Here is a 25,369-nt window from a genome sequence, read left to right as displayed (position 1 = left end):
TTGTGAAAAGTATAGTATGACTTGGGAAATATAAACAGGTGAATGATAAAAACTAGTGTTTGGAGTAACGAGAAATATGGCTAAAGTAGTCGCCAGAGAGTAGATGAGCAATTTCCAACACTCCAAGACTACAATGAGTGTAGCATATTGAGAGAAAACAGAAGGCCAGTGTTGCTAATGCAGAGTATCTGAAAAGTCTAATGAGGGAAACCAGGTTGGAGGGGCAGGCAAACACCACATCAGGGAGAGCCTGTAGTCCTTGGGAAAAAGTCCAAATTTCACTCTGGCTATACTCAGAATTCAATAAAGCATGTTAAGCAGGGAGCACAACTCTACACACACACATACACACACATAGCTTTATATCTATAATCAGGGAGACCAGTTAGAAAGCTCACAAAGCAACAGAGATAATGATTTATTGAAGCAATGGAGGTGATAAAATTATCAGGTTCAGAATATTTTCTAATAAAACTTTCTGATGGATTAAAATTATGAAGTGAGGATGAGAGATAAAGAGACCAAGGGTGATTCCAGGTTGTGCCATCTACTGAAACGAGGAAAGCTTAGTGCCTAGAAGACTTAAAAGTGAGTCAAAAGTTCTACTTGGGCCATGTTAAGTTTCAGGTGCAGATTAGTACCAAATGTAGATGCCAAAAAGGCAATATAGAGAAGAGGAAATAGATTAGGAAGAAAAATCTGTATTAACTGAATGTGGGCCATGAGATGAAGGACAGAATCAAAAAAACTATACCCAACACCCCATTCCTGGGTTCTTGACTTCCTTCACTTATAAAACACATTTTGTTCTGTTTATAGCATTTGGACACCAAGGGTCATTCATATCTTCAAATTCTCTAACTACACTTACAGGAACACATTCACTGAAACACAGTATGGAAACAAAATGAAAATACACCCCACCACCTCAGATCATTTATTGATGAGAGGAATAAAAAAATTTTTTTAAGTAGTTCTGTCCATGCTTAACTACTGAGATCCTTTGGTTGTTATTCTGACTGCTTACTCAACCTTATTTATGGCATTGAGACCAGAAATGGTACTGTAATGCCATAAAGTATTTTAATTGAAACATAATGACATATAGAGTTGCTACTACTAACTAATAGTAGCATCCTTACCCTACAAGGGTACCACTGCACCTGAACACTTTGTTTCCTCTTTTGTAGTTCATTGCTCGATCTCTCAGTCATGTATGACTCTTTATGACCCTATGGACTGCAGTCACCAGGCTTTTCTATCCTTCGCTATCTCCCAGAGTTTGCTCAAATTCATATCCATTGAGTCAATCATGCCATCCAGCCATCTCGTCCTCAGTCACCCCGTTCTCCCCCTGCCTTCAATCTTTTCCAGCATCAGGGTCTTTTCCAGTGAGTTGGATCTTCACATCTGGTACCCAAAGTACTGGGTCTTCAGCTTCAGTTGAAGCATCAGTCCTTCCAATGAATATTCAGGTTTGACTTCCTTTATGATTGACTAGTTTCATCTCCTTGCTATCCAAGGAACTGTCAAGAGTCTTCTCCAGCACCACAATTCAAAAGTATAAATTCTTCAGTGCTCAGCCTTTTTTTTTTTTTAAATATATTTTATTGAAGTATAGTTGACTTACAATGTCTCAGGTGCACATCAAAGTTATTCAGTAATACATATATATTATTTTTGAAATTATTTCCATCACAGGTTATTACAAGAGATTGACTATGATTCCCTGTGCTATATGGTAAACCTTTGTTGCTAATTGCATATCTATTTTTTAATTAGAAATCTAGCATTCTATTCATACTAAGTCAAACAAGTGGAATCAAAATGTCATAATTTTTAGTTGACAAAAAATCATAAGTTTTCTAATATATATATTATATATATATATATGTACACAAAAGTTTTTCTACTATACTTGATAAGGGCTTGAGAAAGAACATCAAAAAAATGAGATGGAAAAATTGGAGAACATAAACTAAATGAAATGGGAGCACTGAATATGAAATATAAAAACTGAAACAAACTAGGTAAAAGTAAAACATCATCATATAGTTCAGTTGTTTTTAAACATGACTGCTCATTAGAAATATATTTGGTGCTCTGGAGAAAAAAGGCAATACTTGAGCATTTGTATTTTTCAAAAAAATTCAAGATAATTCTGATATGTATGTGGATTTTAAAAAACAATTACTGGTTTTTCTATTAGATCCTAATTTTGGTGATATAGATTTCTATTATTTTTCTGTTGCCCAATCATGATACAATGGTATTAAGTGAGTAACAGTTATATAATCACTATAGTAAAAGATGGTTATCAGTTTTCACAATCAATAGACAGACAAAAAACAAAAGACAATTATAATTGCAAGCCATAATGGGAACACGATTAACTTAACAATATAAAATAATTACATACACTTGTGGGAGGTTAAGTAGAATGATGTGGTAAATGGAGGTGCATACATGTACATATTTTCCCCCACCCAGTTTTGGTTGGTGCATTTAATCCATTTACATTTAAGGTAATGATTGATAATAGGTATGATCCTATTACCATTTTCTTAATTGTTTTCGGTTTATTTTCTGTAGGTCTTTTCCTTCTCTTGTGTTTCCTGCCTAGAGAAGTTCCTTTAGCATTTGTTGCAAAGCTGGTTTGGTGGTGCTGAACTCTCTTAACTTTAGCTTGTCTAGAAATCTTTTGATTTCTTCAACAAATCTTAAGGAGAGTCTTGTGGGGTAAAGTATTCTTGGTTGTAGGCTTTTCTCTTTCATCAGTTTAAATACATCATACCTTTACTTTCTGACTTGGAGAGTTTCTGTTGAGATATCAGCTGATAGCCTGATGGGAGTTCTTTTGTATATTATTTATTGTTTGTCCCTTGTTGCTTTTAATATTTTATCTCTGTCTTTAATTTTTGTCAGTTTGATTATTATGTGTCTATGTGTGTTCCTCCTTGGGTTTATCCTGCCTAGGACTCTCTGTGCTTCCTGGATTTGGTTGACTATTTCCTTTCCCATGTTTGGGAAGTTTTTAGCTATTATCTCTTCAAATATTTTCTCAGGTCTTTTCTCTCTCTCTTCTCATTCTACAACCCCTATAATGTGAATGTTGATGTGTTTAATATTGTCCTAGAGGTCTTCCCGCAACATTCAGAAAACGAAGATCATGGCATCTGGTCCCATCACTTCATGGGAAATAGATGGGGAAACAGTGGAAACAGTGTCAGATTTTATTTTTTTGGAGCTCCAAAATCACTGCAGATGGTGACTGCAGGCATGAAATCAAAAGATGCTTACTCCTTGGAAGAAAAGTTATGTCCAACCTAGAGAGCATATTGAAAAGCAGAGACATTACTTTGCCAACTAAGGTCCGTCTAGTCAAGGCTATGGTTTTTCCTGTGGTCATGTATGGATGTGAAAGTTGGACTGTGAAGAAGGCTGAGGGCCAAAGAATTGATGCTTTTGAACTGTGGTGTTGGAGAAGACTCTTGAGAGTCCCTTGGACTGCAAAGAGATCCAACCAGTCCATTCTGAAGGAGATCAGCCCTGGGATTTCTTTGGAAGGAATGATGCTAAACTGAAACTCCAGTACTTTGGCCACCTCATGCGAAGAGTTGACTCATTGGAAAAGACTCTGATGCTGGGAGGGATTGGGGACAGAAGGAGAAGGGGACGACAGAGGATGAGATGGCTGGATGGCATCACTGACTCGATGGACGTGAATCTGAGTGAACTCCAGGAGTTGGTGATGGACAGGGAGGCCTGGCGTGCTGCGATTCATGGGGTCGCAAAGAGTCAGACACGACTGAGCGACTGAACTGAACTGAACTGAGAGGTCTCTTAGGCTGTCTTCATTTCTTTTCATTCTTTTTTCTATATTGTATTCTGTGGAAGTGATTTCCATCATTTTGTCCTCCAGGTCATTTTTGCATTCTTCTGCCTCAGTTATTCTGTTACTGATTTCTTCTAGTGTATTATTCATTTCTGTCTGGTTTAAGGTTCTTCTAGATCTTTGGTAAACATTTCTTGGATCTTCTCAATCTTTACCTCCATTCTTTTCCCAAGATCCTGGATCATCTTCACTTTCAGTATTTTGAATTATTTTTCTGGAAGGTTGCCTATCTCCACTCCATTTAGTTGTTTTTCTGGGATTTTATCATGTTCCTTCATCTGGGACATAACTTTCAGCTTTTTCACAATAATTAACTTTCTGTAATATGGTATTTTTTTTAGCTGCTGTGAGACCATGCTTCTTCCTGCTTCTCTCTGCCTTCTGATTGATAAGTCTAAGAGGCTTGTGTAGGCTTTCTGATGGGAGGGATTGGCCATGGGAAAAACTGGGTCTTGGTATGGTGGGCAAGGCCTTGCTAAGTAAAGATTTAATCCAATTATCTGCTGATAGGTTGAGTTGCACTCCCTCCCTGGTACTTGTTTGGCTTGAGGCGACCCAGCCCTGGGGTCTATGGACTCTGTGGTAGGGTTAATGGTGAACTCCAAGAGGGTTTATGCCAAGAGGCAACTTCCAGTTGCCCCATCTCTTTGGTGAGCCCCTGCTGACCCATGCCTCCACAGGAGGCCCTCCACAGAACCATGTAGTTTTGGTTCAGTCTCCTGTGGAGTCACTGCTCCTCTCCTCTGGGTCTCAGTGTGTGCAAAATTTTGTTTGTGCCCTCCAAGACTGGAGTCTCTGTTTCCCTCAGTCTTTCAGAAGGACTAAAATCAAATCCCGCTGGCCCTCAAGGCCAGATTCCCTGGCGATTCCCAGTCCTTTGTTCAGATCCCCAGGCTGGGAAGCCAGACATAGGGTTCAGAACCTTCATAATAGTGCAAGAACTTCTTTGGTATTATTGTTCTCTAGTCTGTGGGTCACCCACCTGGTGGGTGTAGAATTTGATTTGATTGTGATTGCACCCCTCTTACCATCTCACTGAAGCTTCTTCTTTGTCTTTGGATGTGGGGTATCTTTTTTGGTGTGTTCCAGTGTCCTCCTGTCAATGGTTGTTCAACAGTTAGTTGCAATTTTGTTGCTCTTGCAGGAGATGAGTGTACATGCTTCTACTCCACCATCTTGAATCAGAAGCCACAGCCTTCTTTATGGTCCAATTCTCACATTCATACATCACTACTGGAAAAATCATAGCTTTGACTATACTGACTCTCTGTTGGCAAAGTGATGTGTTTGCTTTTTTTTTTTTTTTAATTATTTTATTTTATTTTTTAACTTTACAATATTGTATTGGTTTTGCCATATATCAACATGAATCCGCCACAGGTATACACGTGTTCCCCATCCTGAACCCTCCTCCCTCCTCCCTCCCTGTACCATCCCTCTGGGTCATCCCAGTACACCAGGCCCAAGCATCCAGTATCGTGCATCGAACCTGGACTGGCAACTCGTTTCATATATGATATTATACATGTTTCAATGCCATTCTCTCAAATCATCCCACCCTCTCCCTCTCCCACAGAGTCCAAAAGACTGTTCTATACATCAGTGTCTCTTTTGCTGTCTCATATACAGGGTTATTGTTACCATCTTTCTAAATTCCATATATATGCGTTAGTATACTGTATTGGTGTTTTTCTTTCTGGCTTACTTCACTCTGTATTTTTAATATGCTATCTCGGTTTGTTGTAGTTTTTCTTCCAAGGAGAAAGCATCTTTTAATTTCATGGCTTCAGTCACCATCCACAGTGATTTTGGAACCCCAAAAATAATAAAGCCTGTCACTGTTTACATTTTTTCCCCATCTATTTGACTTGAAGTGATGGGACCTAATGCCATGATGTTAGTTTTTTGAATGTTAAGTTTTAAGCCACCTTTTTCACTCTCCTCTTTCACGTTCATCAAGAGGGTCTTTAGTTCCTCTTTGCTTTCTGACATAAGGTTGGTGTCACCTGGATATTTGAGGTTATTGATATTTGTCCTTCTGTTCAGTTCAGTTCAGTCACTCAGTCGTGTCCAGCTCTTTGCGACCCCATGAAGAGCAGCATGCCAGGCCTCCCTGTCCATCACCAACTTCCAGAGTTTACCCAAACTCATGGCCATTGAGTCTGTGATGCCATCAAACCATCTCATCCTCTGTCGTCCCCTTCTCCTCCTGTCCTCAATCTTGCCCAGCATCAGGGTCTTGTCCAATGAGTCAACTCTTCGCATCAGATGGCCAAAGTATTGGAGTTTCAGCTTCAACATCAGTCCTTCCAGTGAACACCCAGGACTGATCTCCTTTAAGATGGACTGGTTGGATCTCCTTGCAGTCCAAGGGACTCTCAAGGGTCTTCTCCAACACCAAAGTTCAAAAGTATCAATTCTTTGGTGCTCAGCTTTCCTTATTTGTCCTTCAGTTCAGTTCAGTCGCTCAGTCATGTCCGACTCTTTGCGACCCCATGAATTGCAGCACGCCAGGCCTCCCTGTCCATCACCAACTCCCAGAGTTCACTGAGACTCACGTCCATTGAGTCAGTGATGCCAGCCATCTCATCCTCTGTCATCCCCTTCTCCTCCTGCCCCCAATCCCTCCCAGCATCAGAGTCTTTTCCAATGAGTCAACTCTTCACATGAGGTGACCAAAGTACTGGAGTTTCAGCTTTAGCATCATTCCTTCCAAAGAAATCCCAGGAGTGATATCCTTCAGAATGGACTGGTTGGATCTCCTTGCAGTCCAAGGGACTCTCAAGAGTCTTCTCCAACACCACAGTTCAAAAGCATCAATTCTTCGGTGCTCAGCTTTCTTCACAGTCCAACTCTCACATCCAGTCCTTAGAGATATTATAACAATAAAAATGATTGAAACCAACCATCTTTTTAGCCCAGTAGGCAAGTTCTCACTCTCCATGCACAACCACATCAAGGCTTAATTAGTTAGGGAGAATGGCATTGAAACATGTAAAATATCATGTATGAAATGAGTTGCCAGTCCAGGTTCGATGCATGATACTGGATGCTTGGGGCTGGTGCACTGGGACGACCCAGAGGGATGGAATGGGGAGGGAGGAGGGAGGAGGGTTCAGGATGGGGAACACATGTATACCTGTGGCGGATTCATTTTGATATTTGGCAAAACTAATACAGTTATGTAAAGTTTAAAAATAAAATAAAATTAAAAAAAAAGAAAACTAAAAAAAAAAAAAAAGGCTTAATTAGTGACTCTTTTCAAGATACTTCAGAACCCAAGTGTTATTAATAACAACGTTTTTTCAAAGATGCTTTCAAAAACCACATCTAAGTCCTTGAGTGCATGGCAATACTCAATACTCAATCAGGAAAAATGATTTCTGCCTTACAGGGTCTAAGGACACTGGAGTCCCATCCAGTAAATTTTCTCTGCCAACAACCAGCTATTACTCTAAATATAAAACTCAATTCCAAATGTTAACCACAGGACAAATACATCTGTCCCACTTCATTCCTCATAAACAGATCTCATATACCCACCTAAGTCAGTTCTGGGTTCCATAAAAAACCATCCCCAGAGATCAGCATTCTTTCTAGAATTCATCCAAGTCAGTCTCACTTGCCAACACTGTTAAACCCTTGTTATTAGGAGTCTGTACTTCCTTAACTTATTTTGTCTCCATACTTCTATTTATGCTTTGTGCAGCCTTAGGATGGAAGGCCATATTTGGATTCCCAAATCCTAATTATCTTAGCTTCCAATAGCAACATTCTACCACAGGCATCAAGAAACCATAAACTAACACCACCCCCTTCCCAACTCCTGCTGTCCACTCCAGAGCTTTTGATCAGGAAAGGAAAACAGAATAAAAGCAATGTGACTAAAATGCATTTGGTGATCCTTGACATTATCTTTTAATAAAAAATGTAAGATTATTCCAAATCACTTAATTTGAGGGTTGAAATGAACCCTAAATCTGGTATATCACTCACTGTTGCCAGAACTGCCAGTATAATGCAGTTTCTTCACAGTATCATTCTCAAGAGGTGAGTTAAATTTTATCAAATATTCTTGGCCTCTTAAGGTACAAGTCATTTTAGAAAGCAAATGACTTGTTTCACAGGGACCTCTAGATCTACTCAACAATCTTGCTTTCTTCTCTGAAAATAACATACTTAGCTCACTTTGCTGCTGCTAAGTCGCTTCAGTCGTGTCCGACTCTGTGCGACCCCGTAGACCGCAGCCCACCAGGATCCCCTGTCCCTGCGATTCTCCAGGCAAGAACACTGGAGTGGGTTGCCATTTCCTTCTCCGATGCATGAAAGTGAAAAGTGAAAGTGAAGTCGCTCAGTCGTGTCCGACTCTTAGCGACCCCATGGACTGCAGCCCACCAGGCTCCTCCATCCATGGGATTTTCCAGGCAAGAGTACTGGAGTGGGGTGCCAGTGCTTTAGCTCACTTTAGTTTTCCCCCTAAAATTTATTAGAGGTAAATCCAGTATTTGTGGGCTCAAAAGCTTATGGGGCTCCTCCTTAAGAAAGAGTGCAAAATTATTAATATGTAATCAGGAACAGTGCCTTAGAGGGGATCTGTGCAAATGAAGGACTCAGATGTAAGTTTCACTAGCTTCAGAGTTATGTGCCTTTATCAGGCACTGTACTTAAGCATTCAAGTACTTTATATGCTGTTTCTCATTTATTCTTCTATATAAGTCTATGAGGTAGTTATTTTGTTACACCTATTCCACAGGTGAGAATATCAAGGCCTCAAACGTATAAGAAATGTGCCCAAGGCCACACAGTCACAATCACAATGGAGAATTTTACATTTTACCTTTCAGAACAAAATACCACAAAAATAATCCCTATCTTAATCCTTGGTACTATCTGTGACAATTACAAGCTCTAAAGTGATACCTTTGCTTATTCACAACTCTAAAGCAAATCTCTTATTTTTACTCAGACTCAAAAGATAAATATCTATTGAAGTCATATTGAGCACCAAACACTGAGATAAATTATTCCTTTCACATATATTTTCTCATTTAAGGTCCAAATCAACAAATCCTGTGAGATAGATATGCTTATCCTTATTTTATAATAGGGGGGGAAATCAAATTCCAAGGGATAGAGCTGTTAAAGAAGATGCCTCTTGGGACATTTTGTTTGTTTGTTTTAATCTGCTAAATTCAATGCCTTAGAATATGCCTAGAGAATGACCACCCTATTATTCCTCATTGAATTCTGTGAGTTTCCTTCTCTCAAAAACAGATTTTATTTCAGTCCATCAAGATAACCTTCTTACATATAACATTGTTAATATGAAAATGTTAGTACAGTACTTTAGAAATTGTGAAAATATTCACAATCTAGTTTAAGCTTCAAACCAGTCTTTTAAACCTAATATTTTTTTCCCAGTTTCCATATGTGGAAGTAAGGCTCAGAAAAATAAGGAGTCTTGCCAACTTCATACAACTAGATAAAGGAGGTTATCCTCTTCAGCATGAACGCAGTTTCTAGCATGCAGATAGTCATGAGGAATTGTTTAGAAAATAAATGAATGAATGAATAACTGAATGTCTTATTCAAAGGGCAGTGTTATTTTCATTATAGCAGTACCTCCATGAAACAAATCAGAATTTAATTCTGAGTTACTGATCCCCTAGCAACCAGTATCAAAAAAAAAAAATGTTACATTAACTTACTTGTTCTTCTATACATACAACAGAGTCTAGCTAACCCCTGTGTTGACTCATCTAGTTCTTGCAGTATAGAAACTCTCACCCATTCTCCAATTTTTCTTCTCCTCCTCCCCATCTTCACTGGCTCACCCATTCTGACTCCTCTTTAAAGTCTCAGCTCAGAGACCACCTACTCTGGGTACCTCCCTACCATCCTCTCCTGTGTGAGGGGTCCTTTTTCTTGCTCCCACAGCCTATGGGGCTTATCTCTATTGTTGCTCTCATTTCACCATATGACAAATGACCATTTATTTGCCTAACTTGCACTCAAGACTATTAGCTCTTTTGGGGCAGGATTCATGTTTTATTCATCCCTTTATCACTATGCCCAAGACAATAGCTTTACATAGTATGCCCACATCTAATATCCATCCATAAATGTTTGAATAAAAGTAAATACTTTCTTAATGGAACTCTATATCAAAAGATTCTGTTCTTTGTCACTAATTACAAGGGGAGTGAAGAGCAAATATCTGACTAGGAAGTCTGGCACCATGTTGCTAAACAGTACCTTGGCAACCCAATAGGTAAATATAATAAGAAAAGTAGCACAAACACCAAATTTAAAAATATTGGTCCCCACAACAAGAACTTGTTTGCAAACCTCAGCTCTGTTAGAGTTTCCTTCTGCTTCTAGCCCTCAGCTTCATGATCCAGCAAGGCAGTGATTTTTTAATAATCAAATATAAGAGAGTTAAATTCAAAGGCTATAAAATGTTTCATGACAAAAACAAAATAGCTAAGGATATTGCTAAATCTTTAATATGGCTATATTGTTTCCCTTTTTAAAACCTTTCAATAGTCCGCCACACCAAAAGGATAAATACTTGACCTTATTCTATGTATCCTGCTTCATTTCTCACCAGGTTCCACATCCCTCTTTTACACTACATGTTCCAGCCAAGCTGAACTAACGTTTGTTTCCAAGCAAACTAAGCTGTTTGTTACTATTATGCCTTTCCTTATAAGCACCCCCCTTTTTTTCAGTAGAAATGCCCTTGTACTCCATATCTAAGCCCATTAAAATCTTCCTTTCTCAAAGCAATGATCCCCTCAGGCATACATCAATTCTACCTTTGTGCCCCGACTGTCCTTTGTTATACCCCTTTAAGAGTCTCTGGGATACTTGAGTACATCAATTTGTAGATGGTGCAATCTGCACATCAAGCTCCAAGAATAGGGATAGGCCCACTTCAGTCACTGTTGGATTTGCAGTACCCAGTACAGATCCTAGCATAGAGCAGACACTCAGAGAATGTTTGTGAATCAGTAAATCAACAGATCAATGACTATGAAGACACTGCTCAAGGTATGGAAAGAATTAGGAATGTTTTCCTTCTTAAGACCCAGCAAGAATCTGATCTATCATAATCCACATATATGGTTCAGAAATATAAAAGAAAAAACTATGTGGCTCAGAGACTTTCCTGATGGTTAACCAGTGGTTAATAATCTGCCTTCCAACACAGGGGTTGTGGGTTTGATCCCATTAGGGAACTAATATTCCTACATATGCTGTGGGACAGCTAAGCCTGTGCACTGCAACCGGAGTCCACACACCACGGTTAGAGAAGCCTGCAAGTGCCACAACAAAGAGCCTGCATACCACAGTGAAGACCCAGTGCAGTCGGGGTGGTGGGGCGGAAGGTTCATAGAAATATGGGTGAAATTAGGATACATTTAAGATCATATTCGTCCAGGAGGCTAATTCTGCCCTCAATAAATCACTCCTTTCTAAAAGACCCTGGAAGAAAAGATGTAAGCATATAAGAGACAATTACCAGCAAAGTGGGCAGAAAACTCTATCCCTAGCTATGGCTAAGGAGCTCAACCCCAAAATAAAGCCCAATAAGTTGGGCTGGACTAAAAAGAGCTCTCTTTCTTTTTTTATTTTTTCTTTCTCTCTCTAATCTTGTTTAGCATAAATATTTTCAAATCAAAGCATGATGTGAAGCTTACTCATTGCACTATTCCCAACCTCTAAGCATCAGAATTTCCATTCTTAATTATATGACTAGAGGAAAACTCAAACTGTACCCTGAACCCAAAATGAAACTAGGATTCAGATCATTAGATTCTTCAATAAATGTTAATTCTCCTATGCATGATATCATAACTGCCTCAACAGAATTACCTATGGTTGAAAATTGTATAATTGATAAACCATAAATTCATAGAGAATCAAATAGAAGAGTATTCAATTCAGCAGTATCTTAGGACTTTAAATTGACATTTCAGGGAAAACATAAAAGCTGTATGCTAACTGACTATGTGTACATCAATGGGAAGAATAAAACATCAATTAAAATGGCAATTATATAATATTTCATGCAATCACATTTATAATTACATGAAATTGGAAAATGTAGCTGTGCCTACACTATTTAAATGCCTGAGACAATGTTGGTTTCTTACTGAGACAGAGAAATGATTAGTATCAGTTTCAAACCAATGTGAGATTCTGATTCTCATTTAAGATTAATTGAAACTTATTGGCAGACTTGAGAGAACCCTATGTTACACAGAACACTTGTGTTTACTTAAATAGGAAACAGTCTATTTTTCTTTATCTTGTCACAACTGGATCCCCTGAGATGCCTATTTTGACTCTTACTTGGCAGACTCATTCATGTAGTAAGGGACTGATGGGTTGGTCATTTGTGTATGTGCATGACCCTGACTGAGATACAAAAGCATACCCCTTACAACATTCTAAAGCTGTCCATGTGAAAGCCACCATACTCAAATTAAAGTAATAAACTGTTTTTAAATGTTATGAAAACAGATTAAGAACTATATACCCTTTGGCCCAGTAATTCTAATTCTAAGAAGCTATCATTAAGGAGATAATACATAACAAGGACAAACTTTATTCATATATATATTTATATAAATATAGTATTTATATAAAATAGTATATAGAGTAGCAAAAAAAAAAAGAAAGAAAGAAAGAAACTACTAAGGAATAAAGGAATAAGATAAAGGAGTAAATGAATAATGGCACCTTCATAAATGGAATATAATTATTAAAATAATGTTCACAAAGAATATCTGATAACTTAGGAAAAATTCATAAAACAATATTTAATGAAAATACACAACATATAATTATATGCAGAATGCAACATATCAATGTAAAATGATGTACACAGTAAAGAAAAAAGGAAAGAAGTCCAGTTCTAAGAATAAAGGAACTATTTGTTCAATCAATTGCTAACTGAATACAAAGAAAAGAACAGAAGAAAACAAAAGACACCAAAAAATTCACAGGACTTTTCTCATGGTGGAGAAATCAAGGGAGATTGCTTTCTATTTCCTCACAAAATACAATTTTACATTAAGAAAGAATAACCAAAATTAGTGAATAGAAAAATTAATATAGAAGAAAATATTAGTGTAATAAGGAGATATCCTTCATAACCTCTAGTTAGCAAAGAATTCTAAGCCATGCCACCAAAGCACAATACATAAAATAAAAACATTTATAAATTGTACTTTACCAAAATTAAAACTTTTGCATTTCAAAAGGTAACAAAACCAAAATGAAAAGACAAACACAATATTTGGAGAAAATAATTGCAAATCATACATCTGATGATGGACTTGTATACAGAATATGGAATTATCTCAACTCAACAATAAGATCTATTTTAAAATGGGCAAAAGATTTTAACAAATATTTTACCCAAAATACACAAATGGCTAATAGGTACATGAAAAGTTGCTCAATGTCATTAATAATTAAGGATATGTAAATTAAAACCACAATGAGAAATCAATTTGATTGATGTAAATTTTTTCTTAAAAAGTAAAATATAAATTTACCAAAAAACCTCAGAATCATTATTCATAATAGTCAAAAACTCAAAACAATCCAAACAGACACTAATTGGTAAATGGATAAACAAAATGTGGTATGTCCATATAGTGTAACACTATTCAGAAACAAAGAACATTTTCTATTTATACATGATATAACATGGGTAAACCTTGAAAACATTATACAATTTGAAAAAAGTCTGATGCAACATATGCACTTTTACAATCTCATTTGTATGAAACATTCAAAAACAGCAAAAGAAATTTATAGAGCCACAAAGAAAATTTACAGTTCCCTAGGAATGGGCATGGGAGTTTTCCTTAACTGAAAATGGGTACAAGGAAAACTGTGGGTGGTAGAAATGTTCTAAAACTGAATCCAGGTGATGACTTCCTCACTACTAATATGTTTTTTTAATAATCATTGATTTGTATATTTTAAACAGGTGAATTTTATAATACATAAACTGTGGACCCAATAAAGCTTCTACAACTTTAAAAGAATAATTCATGGAAATTTTATTAATCAGTGGTAAAGAATCTGCCTGCAATACAGGAGCTGAGGGTTCGATCCCTGGGTTGTGAAGATCCCCTGGAGAAGGAAACGGCATCCCACTCTGAAGTTCTTGCCAGGCAAATCCCATGGACAGAAGAGCCTGGCAGGCTACAGTCCATCCATGGGGTGGCAAAGAGTCGGACATGACTGAGCGATTGAGCACACACGTGCACAAAATTCGTTTCTAGATACTTTTGCTGTAAGTATCTTTGCTGTAAACATCTTTGCCAAAAGCATATTTGCAGCCTAACTAATTGACCATAAGGCAATTTTGCCATTAAAATGGCAAAATAACTAGTTGCAGTTTGGTTTGACACTCACAATACGAAAGTCATGAAAGATGATGACAATTTGTCCCAAATTTGGTCTCTTATTTTGAAACACACTACATTGGAGGAGAAGGTCAAGTGACTTGAAGGTGAAGAGTTGAACTCACATTTTTCATAAAACTTTGAAACATCTATCAAAGGACATGTGACAATTATGCCAAGAACAGTTTAGAAGGCTTTCACAACACAATACAAAGCACAGTTACAAATATACATCCTAAAAATTAGAAATTGAAATATTTCTTAATGAAGAAAGAAATTTTAGAGAAAAAAAATGTTATGTGGAATTGTCAGTGAACCAACAAACAAAAGAAAAGAGAAAAAAATGTATAAGATACTATAAACAAAAGATGAATATAAGTGCTTAGGTACAACCCACAAAGTAAAATCAGTTATTTACACACTATTGCTATGGATATACACACATTTTAAAGGAATTCAAATATTTTGCATTTCATAATAAAATTTTCTTATTTTTATTAATAGTTTCTTGTGTTTCTATTTCCCATGAAGTGATGGCATCTGGTCCCATCACTTCATGGGAAATAGATGGGGAAACAGTGGAAATAGTGTCAGACTTTATTTTTGGGGGGCTCCAAAATCACTGCAGATGGTGACTGCAGCCATGAAATTAAAAGGTGCTTACTCCTTGAAAGAAAAGTTATGACCAACCTAGATAGCATATTCAAAAGCAGAGACATTACTTTGCCAACAAAGGTCCGTTTAGTGAAGGCTATGGTTTTTCCAGTGGTCATGTATGTGAGATGTTGGAGTATGTGAGTATGTGAGATGTGCGAGTTGGACTGTGAAGAAAGCTGAGCACTGAAGAATTGATGCTTTTGAACTGTGGTGTTGGAGAAGACTCTTGAGAGTCCCTTGGACTGCAAGGAGATCCAACCAGTCCATTCTGAAGGAGATCAGCCCTGGGATTTCTTTGGAAGGAATGATGCTAAAGCTGAAACTCCAGTACTTTGGCCACCTCATGCGAAGAGTTGACTCATTGGAAAAGACTCTGATGCTGGGAGGGATTGGGGACAAGAGGAGAAGGGGACGACAGAGGATGAGATGGCTGGATGGCATCACTGACTCGATGGACATGAGTCTGAGTGAACTCCGGTAGTTGGTGATGGACAGGGAGGCCTGGCGTGCTGTGATTCATGGGGTCGCAAAGAGTCAGACACGGCTGAGCGACTGAACTGAACTGAACTGAACTGAACTGCGTTTCACTATGTCCTTTTTAATTTCCCTCTTTTATTGTTCATTATTTTATCCCTTCAGCAAAACTGTCTTATGGCCAATTACTTTTGTGGCAAAAATGTTTGCAGCAAAGATGTCTATGGCAAAGATGCTTATGACAAAAATTCACACCCACAGATAATAGGTGGAAGCAATGTATCTACCAAGTGAGGAAGTATAATAGGAGTAGTCTCCTCTGGCAGAAAAGACTATTTTGTCACTAATTTTGTTTAGAATTGCCAGTTTACTGTGAAAAAAGAAGCTGACTTTTATTATTATTTTAGAATTCTCTTTAGAAAATGCACCGCCTTATTGCCTGAACCAAGGCAGACTGCTGCTATAGCCCCTTTCTTGGTATGACATTTGCTGGAAGAATAATTAAGTACATATGAAAAACTGTTAACACTCTATTATTTTTTACTTATAAAGATAGCAATTTCATCAGGTTCAACCTAATATAATCTTATGGGTGGCAATTTGATAACACATATCATAATTAAATATCCACCTATCTTTTAATTTAGTAATTCTATTTCTAGAAATTTATCCTACAGATATACGTCCTTATATATAAAATCACTTGTGTACAACAATATTCACTGCAGCATTCTTTATAATGGGAAATACTGAACACAACCAAAATGCCCATACATAAAAACCTGATTCAACAAATTATAATATATTCCTATAATGAACTACTATGCAAATATTATAAAAATAAAGCAGAACTCATTTATTTACATATTGTAATGGAGAGGTATAGTGATTAAAAATAAAAGCCCTAGGGCCAAAATGTCACTATTTGAACTCAGTTCTACCAGCTACTTATGAGAATTACATAACCTCTTTGCTCTTATGCTTCCTCATCTGTAAAACAAGGATAAAATAATATGTATCATATATATTGCTTTGATAATTAAATGAATTTTTGCATGCAAAATCCTTCAAAGAGTACCTGGCACGTAGTAAGTGCTCTATAAATGTTAGCTGTTACTCTCCATAAAATGACCTGCTAGATGACCAAAAAACAAAGGGTGTACAAAAAATACATAGCATTATATTACTATTGTTGCTTCAAAAAAGGAAGATGTAAGTGTGTATATTTACATATGAATATAACATACTTGAAGTATGCATAAGGAAATAATATCATTGGTTGCTGCCAGGGTGAGTAACTATATAGCCAGAGGACAGGGGAGAGAGAAAACTTATGTTTCTTTATATACCACTTCATATCTTCTGAATGTTTTCAATGTACGTTTTTTTTAATATATTTTTTATTGAAGGATAATTGCTTTACAGAATTTTTCTGTTTTCTATCAAACCACAACATGAATCAGCCATAAGTATACATATATCCACTCTCTTTTGACCCTCCCTCCCATCTCCTACCCCATCCCACCCCTCTAGATTGATACAGAGCCCCCATTTGAGTTTCCTGAGCCATACAGCAAATTCCCATTGGCTATTTTACATATGGTAATGTAAGTTCCCATGTTACTCTTTCCATACATCTCACCCTCTCCTCCCATCTCCCCATGTCCATAAGTCTATTCTCTGTTTGTTTCTTCATTGCCACCCTGTAAATAAATTCTTCAGTACCATTTTTCTAGATTCCATATATGTGTACTAAAATACGATATTTATCTCTCTCTTTCTGACTCACTTCACTCTGTATAACAGGTTCTAGGTTCATTTACCTCATCAGGATGGACTCAAATGCACTTCTTTTTATGGCTGAGTAATATTCCATTGTGTATATATACCACAACTTCTTAATCCATTCATCTGTCAATTGACATCTAGGTTGCTTTCATGTTCAAGCTTATTGTAAATAGTGCTGCAGTGAATGATGGGATACATGTTCCTTGTTCAATTTTGGTTTCCTCAGGGTATATGCCTAGGAGTAGGATTGCTGGGTCATATGGTGGTTTTGTTCATAGTGTTTTAAGGAATCTCCATATAATATTCTATAGTGGCTGTAATCAGTTTACAGTCCCACCAACAGTGCAAGAATGTTCCCTTTTATCCACACCCTCTCCAGTATTTATTGTTTGTACACATTTTGATGATGGCCATTCTGATCAGTGTGAAGTAATATCTCATTGTAGTTTTCATTTGCATTTCTCTAATAATGAGCTATGTTGAGCATCTTTTCATGTGCTTGTTACCCATCTGTATGTCTTCTTTGGAGAAATGTCTGTTTAGGTCTTTTTCCACTTTTTGATTGGGTTGTCTGTTTTTCTGGCATTGAGTTATATGGACTACTTGTATATTTCGGAAATTAATCCCTTGTCAGTTGTTTCATTTGCTATTATTTTCTCCCAGTCCAAGGGTCATCTTTTCACCTTGCTTATAGTTTCCTTTGCTGTGAAAAAGCTTTTACTTTTGTTTTTATTTCCATTACTCTAGGAGGTGGGTCATAGAGGATCTAGCTTGGATTTAGTCATCGAGTGTTCTGCCTATGTTTTCCTCTAAGAGTTTTGTAGGTTCTGGCCTTACATTTAGGTCTTTAAACCATTTTGAGTTTATCTTTGTGTATGGTGTTAGAAAGTGTTCTAATTTCATTCTTTTACACATAGCTGCCCAGTTTTTCCAGCATCATTTATTGAATAGGCTGTCTTTTCCCCTTTGTATATTCTTGCCTCTTTGTCAAAAATAAGGTACCCATAGGTGCATGGGTTTATTTCTGGACTTTCTATCTTGTTCCATTGGTCTACATTTCTGTTTTTGTGCAAGTACCATACTGTCTTGATGACTGTAGCTTTGTAGTATAATCTGAAGTCAGGAAGGTTGCTTCCTCCAGTTTCATATTTCTTTCTCAAGACTGCTTTGGCTATTCGGGTTCTTTTGTGTTTCCATATAAATTGTGAAATTTTTGTTCAGTTCTATGAAAAATGCCATTGGTAATTTAATAGCGATCACACTGAATCTGTAGATTTTGTTTGCTAGTATAGTCATTTTCACAATATTGATTCTTCCTACTCAGGAACATGGAATATCTCTCCATCTGTTTATGTCATCTTTGTTTCCTTCATTAGCATCTTATAATTTTCTGTGTACAGTTCTTTTGTCTCCTTAGGTAAGTTTATTCCTACATATTTAATTGTTTTTGTTGCAATGGTGAATGGGATTGAGTCCTTAATTTCTCTTTCTGATGTCTCATTGTTAGTATATAAAAATGCAAGTGATTTCTGTGTATTGATTTTGTATCATGCAACATTGCTAAATTCGCTGATTAGCTCTGATTAGCTCAATTATTTATTGATACTATCTTTAGGGTTTTCTATGTACATTATCATGTCATCTGTGAACAGTGAGAGCTTTACTTCTTTTCTAATCTGGATTCTTTTTATTTCTTCTTCTTCTCTGATTGCTGTAGCTAAGACTTCAAGAACTATGTTGAATAATAGTGGGGAAAGTGGACACCCTTGTCTTGTTCCTGATCTTAGGGAAAATGCTTTCAGTTTTCACCATTGAGAATAAGCTTTGTTGTAGGCTTAACGTATATGGCCTTTACTATGTTGAGGGAGGTTCTTTCTATGCCCATTTTTTAAAGAGTTTTAATCATAAATGGGTGCTGAATTTTGTCAAAGGCTTTTTCTGCATCTATTGAGATTATCATATGGTTTTTATCTTTCAATTTGTTAATATGGTGTGTCACATTGATTGATTTGCATGGAATAAACCCAATTGGATCTTGGTATATCATCTTTTTGAAGTGTTGCTGAATTCTGTTTGCTAAAATTTTATTAAGGATTTTTGCATCTATGTTCATCAGTGATATTGGCCTGTAGTTTTCTTTTTTTATGTTGTCTTTGTCTGATTTTGGTATCAGGGTGATGATATCTCATAGATCATCTACCTCGTAGAATGAGTTTGGAAGTGTGCCTTCCTGTGCAATTTTTTGGAAGTGTTTTAGAAGGATATACATCAGCTCGTCTCTAAATGTTTGATAGAATTTTCCTGTGAAGGAATCTGGTCTTGGGCATTTGTTTCTTGGGAGATTTTTGATCAAAGTTTCAATTTCAGTGGTTGTAATGGGGTTGTTCATAATTTCTATTTCTTCCTGGTTCAGTCTTGGAAGATTGAACTTTTCTAAGAATCTGTCCATTTACTCCAGGTTATCCATTTTATTGCCATACAGTTGTTCATAATAGTCTCTTACAATCCTTTGTATTTCTGCATTGCCTGTTGTAACCTCTCCTTTTTCATTTCTAAGTTTATTGATTTGATTTTTCTGTCTTTTTTCCTTAATGACTCTGGCTAAAGGCTTGTCAGTTTTGTTTATCTTCTCAAAGAACCAGCTTTTAGTTTTATTAATCTTTACTATTATCTTTCATTTCTTTTTTCATTTATTTCTGCTGGGATCTTTATGATTTCCTTCCTTCTACTAATTTTGGGGTTTTTGTTGTTGTTCTCCTTCTTCTTTTTCCAGTTGTTTTAGGTGTAAAGTTATGTTGTCTATTTGAAGTTTTTCTTGTTTCTTGAGGTAGGATTGTATTGCTATAAACTTCCCTCTTAGAACTGCTTTTGCTGCATCCCATAGGTTTTGAGTTGCCATATTTTCATTGTCAATTGTTTCCTGAAATTTTTTGACTTCACTTTTGATTTCTTCAGTAACTTGTTGGTTATTTAGAAACATGTTGTGTAATCTCCACATGTTTGTGTTTCTTACAGTTTTTTTCTTGTAATTGATATCTAGTCTCATATTGTTGTGGTCAGAGAAGATGTTTGATACGATTTCAATTTTCCTAAATTTACTGAGGTTTGATTTGTGACCCAATTGTGGTCTATCCTAGAGAATGTTCCATGTGCAGTTGAGAAGAAGGTGTATTCTTCTGCATTTGGATGGAATGTCCTGAAGATATCAACGAGATCCATCTCATCTAATGTATCATTTAAGACTTGTGTTTCCTTTTTAATTTTCTGTTTTGATGATCTGTCCATTGGTGTGAGTGGGGTGATAAAGTCTCCTACTATTATTGTGTTACTGTCAGTTTCTCCTTTTATGTCTCTTAGTGTTTGTCTTATGTATTGAGGTGCTCCTATGTTGGAGGCATAGATATTTACAATTGTTATGTCTTCCTCTTGGATTGATCCCTTGATCATTATGTAGTGTCCTTCCTTATATCTTGTAACATTCCTTATTTTAAGGTCTATTTTGTCTGATATGAGGATTGCTACTCCAGCTTTCTTTTGCTTCCCATTTGCATAGAATATATTTTCCCATCCTCTCACTTTCAGTCTATATGTGTCTTGAGGTCTGAAATGGGTTTCAGCTGTAAACAGCATATATATGGGTCTTGTCTTTGTATCCATTCAGCCAGTTTGTGTCTTTTGGTTGGAGCATTTACTCCATTTACATTTAAAGTAATTATTGATACATATGCTCCTCTTGCTATTTTCTTAATTTTTGAGGGTTGATTTTGTAGTTCTTTTTTCTTTTCCTGTATTTCTTCACTATATAAGTCTCTTTAACATTTGTTGTAAAGCTGGTTCGGTGGTACTGAATTCCCTTAACTTTTGCTTGTCTGAAATTTTTTTTATTTCCCCATCATTTTGAAAGAGATACTTCTGGATACATTAATCTTGGTTGTATATTTTTCCCTTTCAGTACTTTAAATATATCCTGCCATTCCCTTATGGCATGCAGAGTTTCTGCTGAAAAATCAGCTGTTATCATATGGGTTTCCTTTGTACATTACCTGTTTCTTCTCCCTTGCTGCTTTTAATCTTTCTTTGTGCTTAGTCTTTGTCAGTTTGATTAGCATGTGTCTTGGCATGTTTCTCCTTGGGTTTCTCCTGTATGGGACTCTTTATGCCTCTTAGACTTGATTGACTATTTCCTTTATCATGGTGGGGAAATTATCAACTATGCCTCTTGAGAAACCTGTATGCAGGTCAGGAAGCAACAGTTAGAACTGGACATGCAACAACAGACTGGTTTCAAATAAGAAAAGGAGTACGTCAAGGCTGTATATTGTCACCCTGCTTATTTAACTTACATGCAGAGTACATCATGAGAAACACTGCGCTGGAAGAAGCATAAGCTGGAATCAAGATTGCCAGGAGAAATATCAATAACCTCAGATATGCAGATGATACCACCCTTATGGCAGAAAGTGAAGAACTAAAGAGCCTCTTGATGAAAGTGAAAGAGGAAAATGAAAAAGTTGGCTTAAAGCTCACCATTCAGAAAACTAAGATCATGACATCCAGTCCCATCACCTCATGGCAAATAGATGGGGAAACAGTGGAAACAGTGTCAGACTTTATTTTGGGGGGCTCCAAAATCACTGCAGATGGTGAGTGCAGCCATGAAACTAAAAGAGGCTTACTCCCTGGAAGGAAAGTTATGTCCAACCTAGATAGCATATTCAAAAGCAGAGACATCACATTGCCAACAAAGTTCTGTCTAGTCAAGGCTATGGTTTTTCCAGTGGTCATGTATGGATGTGAGAGTTGGACTATAAAGAAAGCTGAGCGCCACAGAATTGATGCTTTTGAACTGTGGTGTTGGAGAAGACTCTTGAGAGTCCCTTGGACTGCAAGGAGATCCAACCAGTCCATCTTAAAGGAGATCAGTCCTGGGTGTTCACTGGAAGGACTGATGTTGAAGCTGAAACTCCAATACTTTGGCCACCTGATGCAAAGAGCTGACTCATTTGAAAAGACCCTGATGCTGGGCAAGATTGAGGGCAGGAGGAGAAGTGGATGACAGAGGATGAGATGGTTGGTTGGCATCACCAACTCAATGGACATGGGTTTGGGTGGAGTCCAGGAGTTGCTAATAGACAGGGAGGCCTGGCGTGCTGCAGTTCATGGGGTCGCAAAGAGTCGGACATGACTGAGCAACTGAACTGAACTGAATGAATGTCTTCAAAAGTTATTTCATACCCTTTCCTTTTCTCTTCTTCTGGGACTCCTATTATTTGAATGTTGGTGCATTTGATATTATTCCAGAGGTCTCTGAGACTGTCTTCAGTTCTTTTCATTCTTTTTACTTTATTCTGCTCTTTATTCTGCTCAGAAGTTATTTCCACCATTTTATCTTCCAGCTCACTGATTCATTTTTCTGTTTCAGATATTCTCCTATTGATTCCTTCTAGAGTAGTTTTAATTTCAGTAATTGTGCTGTTTGTCTCTGTATGTTTATTCTTCAAGTCTTCCAGATCTTTGCTAATTGATTCCTGAATTTTCTCCCTTTCGTTTTCAAGGTTTTTGATCATCTCTACTATCATTATTCTGAAATTTTTTTCAGGTAGTTTGCCTATTTCTTCAATTAGTTGGACTTCTGTGTTTCTAGTTCATTCCATCACTTGTGTAGTATTTCTCTACCTTTTCATTATTTTTTTATTTTTTATTTTTTTAGATTATTGTTCTTGAGGTCTCCTTTACCCAGGCTTCAAGGTTGAATTATTTTTTCCTTTTGGTTTCTGCCCTCCTATGGTTGGTCCAGTGGTTTGTGTAAGCTTTGTATAGGGTGAGATTTGTGCTGAGTTTTTGTTTGTTTGTTTGTTTTTCCTCTTATGGGCAAGGCTGAGAGATGTGGTAGTCCTGACTGCTGATGATTGGGTTTGTATTTTTGTTTTGTTTGCTGTTTAGATGAGGTGTCCTGCACAGGGTGCTACTGATGGTTGGGTGATGCTTGGTCTTGTATTCAAGTGGTCTCCCTTTTGTGAGTTTTCATTATTTAATAGTTTCTAGGGTTAGTTCTCTGGTAGTCTAGGGCCTTGGAGTCAGTGCTCCCACTTCAAAGGTTCAAGGCTTGATCTGTTGAACATAGGTCTCTGAGAGCACAAACTTCACCTTTTTTTTTTTTCCCCCTGAGTGCTTAGTCTAGTCTCACTTGCTCATAGGGTGCTGCACTCAGAGGCCTTTACCCCGGCCTTTCAGAGCAGAATTCCTGGTCCAAAAGTGTGGTGCCAGTACCTGCACTCGAGGAGTGTGTGCAGAAGCCACATAGGAAGAGGCACTGAATTCAATATGGCAGTGGAGGCATGTCAGGTGTGGAGACACTGTGCCCAGCACTGCTGGATCTCTCAATGTGCATTTTTTTTAAGTTAATCATTTATTTTAAAAATATCTGTAATAGAATAGCTTTGAATTTATTTAAAGGTGTATTTTCTCAACCTATTTATCTAAAAATCACTTTTTTTGAAAAACACCTAAAAGTCATCTAAATGTTCCAAAGAATAACATTTTGGAAATATTGTTGTAAGCTCTTGAGAGAGTCATTGAAATTTGCATAAGGAGTGAATGACATATTCAGTGCAGAGATTTGGGACCTTTTTTCTTATTTTAAATAGTGTTCTCTTTTAGACATGATAGGTGACTTCTTTTACTGACTACCCCAAATTTGAAATGCAATTACTTCATAGCATTAGTGAGCAAAAGAAAACAAGTTTTAGAACACATGCTTTGAGAATAAAGCCAAAGACAAAAACACAGCTTTTATCAACAACAAAATATTTGTGATTTTACTGACTGTAAACATGTTACAGTTCTAGCAGGTTTACATAGTGATATTTTCCTTCTCCAGATCCAACTAAGTTTCCCCAATATCTGAAAGCATAGAGTTCCTATGAAGACTTTTGTAAGATGGAATGGCATAAAGCAAAGAAACAATTATCTGAGGACACATATTACTAATGGATGCACAAAATAAATGGAGATCAAGCACAGATGCTCAGAGACACAATTCAAAGTTACAGTGACTTGATACTGAGATGCTAAGTGTAGTTTCCAGGGAAGGAGCTTGGCAGTGCCACTCTCACTGTTCAGTTGTGTACCCTGCCTCTATGATAACCTGCTGCTAATTACTATTTTTGTTTTATGCCTTTTTTTTTTTTTTTGGTAAAAGTGAAAATGTTCCTTCAACTTCTTTCAGTTAGCAAAGACAGGTACTCATGTAACTCATAAAAGCATAATAGCAAAGTGGGGTAAAGTGTACTTTTCAAAAGCAGGGAATACCTGTATTTTCCCCAGGGCAGCTTAGGCAAGGGGACTTAAACATGGATTCTCATTTCCCAGACAGACAGGCCCTCAGTATAGGCCCTCCCAGGATCTCTCGTCTCTGTCCCTCCTCTCCACCCTCAGACTGCCACTGGAGTTTGTTTCATTGTTGTAGCAGGAAGGCAGCTGCAAAGCACAAAAAGATGGGAATTTTGGCCAGATTCCCACAGATAGAGCCAGAGTGTTAGAGCCAGGATTGTCCCCAAACTGTCTGCTTTGAGGAGTCGTGTCCTTATCCACTATAGTGCATTCCTGCAAGAAATGTTGGTGTCCTCCTTCATATGCAATATCATACATCAGCTTTACAATCTTTAAAGATCTTCCAAGATGAAAACCTTAATCACTCCAGGCTTTTATAGAGTATATTGGTGAGAAGACACCTATTTTCTATTGAGTTTACAGTTTTGAACTCTTCAATAACCTTGATGGATAGTTCACCATTTGCAATGAAAGTGGAAAAAAATGGTTTAGTCCTTAAGTCAGGGTTTCCTACACAGTTTATATTATGTCAAATATTAAAAAACTTTCAGACAATAGATGTGTCAATTATCAAATACATTTTAGAAATCCTAGATTAAGTAATGTTGGCCCATTTTCACTACTACTAGACTTCTCAAAACTTTTAAAATGCTCATATTCACTGTGACTCTCCCAGAGTGGGACACAGTTTAAAGTGCTTCTCATAATCATTAACAGCTTTCAGACTAGTATTATATAGGAAGCAATTTGAGAAATAATTCCACAATGAAACAAGGACAGCTTTTAAAAATGA

General features: G+C 37.0%; 1 protein-coding gene across 1 annotated transcript in view; it reads right to left on the bottom strand.

Moving 5' to 3' along the window:
* Nucleotides 1–25,369, bottom strand: part of AGBL4 (AGBL carboxypeptidase 4) — a 1,467,749-nt gene that overhangs the window by 1,092,305 nt on the left and 350,075 nt on the right. The gene's annotated exons all lie outside the window — the stretch shown is intronic.

Source organism: Bubalus bubalis, chromosome 6 (assembly GCF_019923935.1).
Source record: "Bubalus bubalis isolate 160015118507 breed Murrah chromosome 6, NDDB_SH_1, whole genome shotgun sequence".
NCBI classification, from domain to species: Eukaryota; Metazoa; Chordata; class Mammalia; order Artiodactyla; family Bovidae; genus Bubalus; species Bubalus bubalis.
The sequence above is the reverse complement of the archived record's forward strand: the minus strand, read 5'-3'. Positions and strand labels throughout refer to the sequence as shown.